The sequence below is a fragment of the Fistularia commersonii genome, chromosome 1 (genome assembly GCF_037954325.1).
Source record: "Fistularia commersonii isolate RoL2024-O1a breed Wild chromosome 1, RoL_Fcom_v1.0, whole genome shotgun sequence".
Taxonomy (NCBI): Eukaryota; Metazoa; Chordata; class Actinopteri; order Syngnathiformes; family Fistulariidae; genus Fistularia; species Fistularia commersonii.
The window spans coordinates 5,904,792-5,911,917 of record NC_141284.1 but is presented as its reverse complement, the minus strand read 5'-3'; the positions used below and the strand labels follow the sequence as shown (position 1 = coordinate 5,911,917).

The 7,126-nt window shown below is 46.6% G+C and overlaps 1 long non-coding RNA gene across 1 annotated transcript; it reads right to left on the bottom strand.

Annotated features, from left to right (window-relative positions):
- Positions 1–2,166: 2,166 nt before the first annotated feature.
- Positions 2,167–6,105, bottom strand: LOC147237256 (uncharacterized). Its single transcript, XR_015106085.1, has 3 exons — positions 5,486–6,105; positions 4,543–5,030; positions 2,167–4,420 (listed from the first exon to the last, which is right to left on the bottom strand). It is a non-coding gene; the product is annotated as an uncharacterized LOC147237256 (long non-coding RNA).
- Between the last annotated feature and the right edge of the window lie 1,021 nt (positions 6,106–7,126).

The following is a 7,126-nucleotide window of genomic DNA, read 5'->3' as shown; positions in this document are numbered from 1 at the left end:
CCATCAGGGGTGTGGCTCGGTAACATGTTGTACTTTCACAGTATTTACCCCGGAGAGAACATAGATTGGATGATAATTTACGATGGAGTGGCTCCGGTTGGCCCTCGGGAGAATTGGCGGTGAGAGGGTGGGGCTGGCAGGTTCAGGTATTCCAGGCGGCGTGTCCTCTATGTACCCACCAATTAGGCATCTTTTGAGATTTTAGAGAACCTGTCAGAACCAGCAAGGTCAAATTAAAATCAGAAGTGGAGCAAATTGGGGAGGAGTTCACCAGTGCTTTGTTGAGAATCATACGTGTTTCATGAATAACGAATCTAAAAATGCAGGATTAAACTGCAGTTGTGTAATCTTTAGAATCATGTTCCAGACGCATGGAGATGAGCATGTTGCTGTACTTTGCTCAGATTTGGCTCGTGCCGCAAGTGTCCGTAGTTAGCCAAGACTTACTGCATGTTATGTTTGTTGCGTAGTTGGATGTTTTTGCAGTTTTGCTGTGAAATTTACTTCGCACAATTTTAATATTATTAGAATTTAAATGGCTTGTATGTTTTATTGTTAGTCCAGTCACCAAGAGACTTACTGACCTCAGCATGCCCTGGTAGTGTGCTGACTATTAATGCATATGAGACATATACTAGCATATCACTCCAGTGAGCTAAGGCTCCTCATGGTTCTGAAATGTTTGTTAGCATGTCACTGCAGTAAGCTAAGACACTTCATATAATATTAGCTCTGCGTTGGTGTGTTACTGCAATTAGTGAAGGCACTTACTTGATGTAAGATTAGCTATCTGTTAGCGTGTCACTGTAGCTTGCTTGTTAGACACATGTTAGCATGTCAGGTAAGACTCTTATTTTAGCTGCATTGTAGGCTTTTACCGCAGTTAGCTAAGACACTTACGTAATGTAAGATTAGCTGTGTGTTAGCATTTCACCGTTGCAAGCCAAGACACCCAGACACTTTTTTATTGTTAGCCATGTGTTAGCATGTTACATGTGTTTGCAAAGATACTTACTTAATGTGAGATTAGCTCCGTGTTAGCATGTTGTGGAAGTGAAGCAAGACTTTCTCCACTGTAGAATGTGTGCTAGCATGTCACAGTTGTCAGTAAAGATATATCCTGTAGTGTTGGGGATGTATTAGGGTGCAATTTCAGTTAGCAAAGACAGTCACTTGACGGGAGCTTAGCTGTGTGTTAGCATGTTACAGGATTGAGCTAAGTTTCAACATGGATGTTAGATGTGTGATTGCATTGCACAGCATTTATTCTATGACGCTTAGGTACTTTAGTTTTATCTCTGTGTTAGTAAAGCATGGTTGTACACTGAGGTGTTTACGAACACAGGAACGCTACTGCAATTATCTTAAAATCAAAGATGATACCGAGTGATACCTTATTATATTTTCATATAATTTCATATCATTTTCTCATTTTCCATTGACCACCGGTTACATTGTGTAATAAAGCGTTTGTTGTGATTGTCGTTGTCTTAAACGGCATGATGTGTAATAAATCCCTGGAGATGCGGGAGATTTGTTTGGACTTGTATACAGGTGTTGATCTTGCAGAGGAGTTACTTTTTGGGATGAGCGCAGAACATGGTTCTGAAAACATGAACGTCTGTCTTCCACGGCGGTGTTGCTCATGTATGTTGCGCATCCCCCACCATAAGGAAACGCAAAGAGATTGTGGTTAAAATACCGCTTAAGTGAGCAGCGTTGTCAGCAGCTCGGTCACCATGGCTGCTGTGCCATCCGTGAATCAGCCACCTCGCCTTGCCCTGGTGGCAAAGTCACTGGACTTTCAGGAGTCATGGTTGAATCCCTGTCTCTCTAACCGTTTAATATTATCCATAACCTGTTATATATGCTTAATTATTTTGGGGCGATACTGTGACAGAGAGCATTACCTACGAGAAGGTAACAAACATTTAAAGCCAGTCATGGACTGTTTGATCATTTTGAAAACAGGACCGGCATTCACTCGGTTGCTAAATTACGTTTAGCGCTAAAACGTAGCATTGTGTGCAAGTTACATTTAGCACTACATTGTAACATTAAATGTCTCGCAAGTAAGTTAAGTTAAGCGATAGAGCGTCACCATTGCCATCTTTGTCTGATATCAAGGTAAATACATCTATAAAAAAACGTTATTTCTTTGCATTCTCTTTTATTATCATTTTATTTACACATTATCTGCTCTTTATTAAGTACATTTTTCTTACTTAAGAACATGTGACAAAATCAGGATTTTAGATGGAAAAATTTTATTTGATATATGAACATATTGAGTTCGGTCACTGAACAAATTAAACTCGTAAGTCAGGGTATAACTGTAGGTTATTGCCGTTTAAACGCGACAGTAAACACAAACAATAGAGGACTTGGAGGGGAAGATGTAGCAGCCATGCTAACATGTAGCACTCCAGCAGTTTCTTGGGTCAACACTCTCTCTGGCCAGTCAGTGACTGGTGGTCGGCTGACGTGACATTTTAGTCTTGGCTCAGCTCATTTGGTGGTACTAAAAAAAGAAGTACTCAAAAAGTACCAGCACTGTCTGATGTCGCCAAGGGACCAAAGATCCCATCATCACTGCTCGTATATATATATATATATATATATAAAACCAGATACGGTGACAAGGGGAGGCCTCTGCTCGCCAGCGCCGTGACGTGACCGCCGTCTCTGTGAGGACGATGATTGCCCTCCTCTTCCTTCTCGCCGTCCAAGCACATTGATTCACGGCTGAGTAATGCAATGCTCCAAGCCGGGAGTCACCTGCGTACGCACAGTTGGACTCAGGCCTCAGACTCGACGCACATTGAGCAGGAATCCACGCTTCTCTTCGTCACTCCCAGTTTTTGTTTTTCTTTTTCCACATGACGTCGGAGGCATCCGAGCCCATAACGGCGCAGCGAGCGGTACCACTATGTGTGTTGTTTAGCCACCACATGTTGAAAACATTATACTCGACATGTACATTTGTCTGTGTGTGTGTGTGTAGTGAGTCCTGATCGGCTTGGGTGTTTCTCACATGTGCTCATCTGGCTCCGTGTGACTATTAGATTGACATCATGGCGCAACAAGGCTGCAAATGCAGTCGAAACACACGGTCCCACACACACACATAAACACACACACACGCATGCAAACGCACACACACACACACACACCCACACAGTAAGTTTTATGACAAACACACTTAACACAACAAGCTTTAATTTGGTGTAACACTATTTGAATTCCACCATAATCTTACTACTAATCCTGCTCATTGGGCCGGATGGACAGGGCAGGACCAATCCGTGCTGTCATTGGGTCAGGAGGCGGGGTTTAACCTGGATGGGTCACCTGTCAATCAAAGGGAGTGGCTATCCAACCACTCACCTTCTCATTCACACCTATTTCAAGCCTTCGATGGACTGACTATTTTTTTTTTTTTTTTTTTTTGTTTTAGACCGCGGGAGGAAGACGGAGAACATGGAGAGAACCCAAGCAGGAACTCGGAGAACACGGAGAACCCATGCAAACAGGGGGAGAACACAGAGGAACCCAGTCGGCTGCTGGAATAGAAGCGCAGTTGAGTAGGTTTGGAGGGGCGAATGTGCCAACCCCACTGCGGAATCGTATGCCACTGTGGGCGAAAAAATGAAACCTCAACCCCACGACACAGAATTTCCAAGGTCAAGAATCAAAGTCGGATAATCCGTGAGATTATAAAGTTATAGATTTGTTTCTTAAAACCTCTAATCTGTGAAAACAAATCTCATGTATCTCGCAAGTCCGCGAGTACACAGTAAGGTTAGAGGAGCTCGTGCTGTTTGGTCTTTGCAGCACATGGTTTCACGCAAGATTGGATCAGACTCATAACACCACAGACCGCAGCGGAAGACAGCGAATGCAACACACACACACACACACACGCACGCACACACACACACACAAACGCATACACATTAGTGGTAGATGCAAACAGTGATACCCTCAGCCTTCAGCACTGCTATTCAACAATCACTGGAAGCAATGGGGGGTTGCTTTTCTTGATGTACTTTTCACAGTTCTGCCACTTTGACTGTGACAGCTAAATGAAGTAAAACTCATGCAGAGTAGTTCTACCCGAGCGTCACCTGAGCTCTCCATGTTGCCTGCGTTCCTCTCAGTCGATGTCTTGAAGACTCAGCATTGTCCGCAGGTGTGAATGAGAGTGAATGGTAAGATGTGGCCACTGCGATTGACAGGTGACCTGTCCGGGTTTTAACGTACGCCTCAAATACTTGGATGCACGAGTGCACGTGTGCGTATGTGTGTCAGTGCACGGCGATTGTCTGAAGCACCGGGGTAGTTTTCCACTGCAGCTGCCCTGCTGAAGCCTTGTGGGGGATTCAAGCTGCACATTAAGTCAATTTGGCGTCGTCGCTGGCTGGAAACCACAAACACAAACAGGAAATAAAAACACGGTAAAATGTCGCAGGTGAAAAAAAGAAGCATTTTGGTTTAACCTGAAAATTCGATACTTTTTTTTAAATTAAGTAAAATTCTTACCGGCTCTTTTTTTTTTCAAAGACTGATGTCGCCTCAGACTCCTTTCAACCTCAATGGAGCAGTATTTGGCAGGGCGCTTTGGTGCATAGGTATCGCTTGTGCGAATCATCCAATTCGGTTGGAGCGGTGGGGGGCGGGCTGCGTCGCCGTAATGTGACAGAAGTTTATCTGAAGCACTATGCTAAGACGTATAAGCGACACTTAGTGGTGTTAGCCTTTGTCTGCAAGCCAAGCGGCAGGAACAAATAAGCTTGGTATGGCAGGTGCGCAGCGGGACAGGTCAGTTGACAAGCTGTGCCTTGTAATTTAGCAAAATGGAGCCATTGGCGAGGTTCGAGGCCACGGTGAGATACAGCGGAGACGCTGGCGTCGCAGGCTTCGCGGTTCCAACCTCGATCGGAGAGGAAGTTGATCTTCAGCCACCTCACGTTTGTCAGGCTCTTTGTTTTTTTTTAAATTCTTGTGGCATCCTCCGCGCTGCTCTCAGCCTGGAACAGAAAGAAAGTCCTACTTTCATTTGCTTATCAAGAACTCCTTTGCACCTTCGCATTGATCGCCCGGGTAATTTCTCCAAAGCCACCTCTTGTTTGAGCACGTTGCACCTCCAGGATGAGCCTCGGATACCTAAATGGTTGCATAGTCCTATGACAAGAGACCCTAAGATGTCGGAATGACCATGCTAGCCGCTAGCAAACATCAGCCAATACACAAATACACAATCATCAGTTTGCATCCGCTAAAACAAACGGCGGTTTGAAATCGTGCGCATAAAATACTAGATTTCAATGGTGAGGCTTGGAGATGGAAGAAAGGAATGTAAAATGAGAGCGCGGATCCCGTCGGCATGGCGATGGCTGTCGACACCGTCTGTCTTTCTCCTCCGGCCCCGCAGCGCGCTCCTTTCGAGTGTATCGTGGGGGTTTTTTTTTTCTTTTTTTTTTACCTCAGATCTGAACTCGAGGCGGGAAACACGAGCAGACCATCTGTCCAGATGATCCGGATCTTCTCCGGCTCCAAGTGGGGCTTCGCGCCACAATTTCACCCGTTAAAACTCTCCCGTCTCTCCGAGTCCCGCCGGCCCCGGCAGACAAGCGCGGCGTTATCACTCATTTTATGACGAAAGCAGTAAAAGCAACAATGTTTTGAGAGGGTTTCATGCGGCGGCGCAGAGTTTACGCTCGACCCAAAGTGCTGACAGAATTCGTCGGATGATCGAATGTTCTTCTGAGGAGTAAGACGACGCCGACGCTAATAAAACATACACGAAAAGCGTGTGACGCTGGGATTCTTCAACCGTCACCGAGGACCCTGAGCTCTGCTGGAACGCCATCCGATACCGACGTCTTATCACAAGGCTTTTTCTACCCCCCGATTTCTTATTGGAACCAGACCTCCTCCTCTATCCTCCTCCGTGTCACGGATGGAGCACCTCTCCCCACCACCACATACTTTACGTCTTTGTTAAACTTCTTGGAAACACCTGCCTCGACCTCTCCGCTTTCCCCTGCACGGCAGGAAGGCTGCGTCGTGTTGTGTGTGCGCGCGCGCGTGTGTGTGTGTGTGTGTGTGTGTGTAGGAGAGGAGAGCTTGCTGACCGATGCAGAGGGGACGAGAGCGAGGAGAGCTTTGAGACGGTGAGCGGTCTCCTGCCTCAGCTTATATAGGCGGGTTATTTTTAAACCCACACCCCCTTTCCTTATTCCTTATTACTGCACTTCCTCTCCCGCTCGCTCAGGAAGCCCACTTGGACGGGGTTCCTGCCGGCACGCCGTGCAGACTCGCAGGGAAGTGAGGGAGCGATAGCGCTGGGAAGGCCAGGCGCTGGGGGCCGAGAGAGAGAGAGAGAGAGAGAGAGAGCGAATGGTTGTGTGTGTGTGTGTGTGTGTGTGTGTGTGTGTGTGTGCTATGCATGCGGGAAGAGGAGGGACAGGGGGGGAACTGGCACTTGTTCAGCTTCTGACATGCGAAGGCCTGGGCCTCGTCCAGCCTTGTTAAAGTGTCCCTCCGGAAAACCACGGAGAGAGCGAGAGAGGGGATTCTTTAAACCTTAAACAGTGTATTAAGACAATATTGGCTGATTCTGTTCAACATTTTTCATGCTGTAAACACTCCGTCACGCGGGGGCCAAACCCGCCGAGGCACCGCCGTCCAAAAAAACCACGGTGCGTTTAATTCCCCCTCCGCCTCGTCTGACGCTGTGAAAGACGCTCGTGTTTTTTCGCGGCGGGGGGGGGGGAGGGGGGGGGGGGTTCACCCTCAATTGGCCGTTTAACGGTTTGCGCTCAACGCGTGCTAATCTGACTCCGCAAAAATGATACGATTGAAAATGAGGTTTTATCCATTTTTTTTTTTTTGTCTCGTCTCTCAACCCTTAAACACAGGTGATGCAATTTTTTTTGTTTCGCATCCGTTCAGTCTTTGATAACTAGCTTAGCAGCTTACTTATCTTAAGTTCGGAGCAGGTGAGCGGCCTTCTCCGTTTTACCTCTCGGCTCTGTCGCATCCAGCGCGTAACGCGCTCGTGTTTATCTCATGCCTTTTGAAACACACCTGTGTGTATTTTCACGTTTTACATCCAGGTACA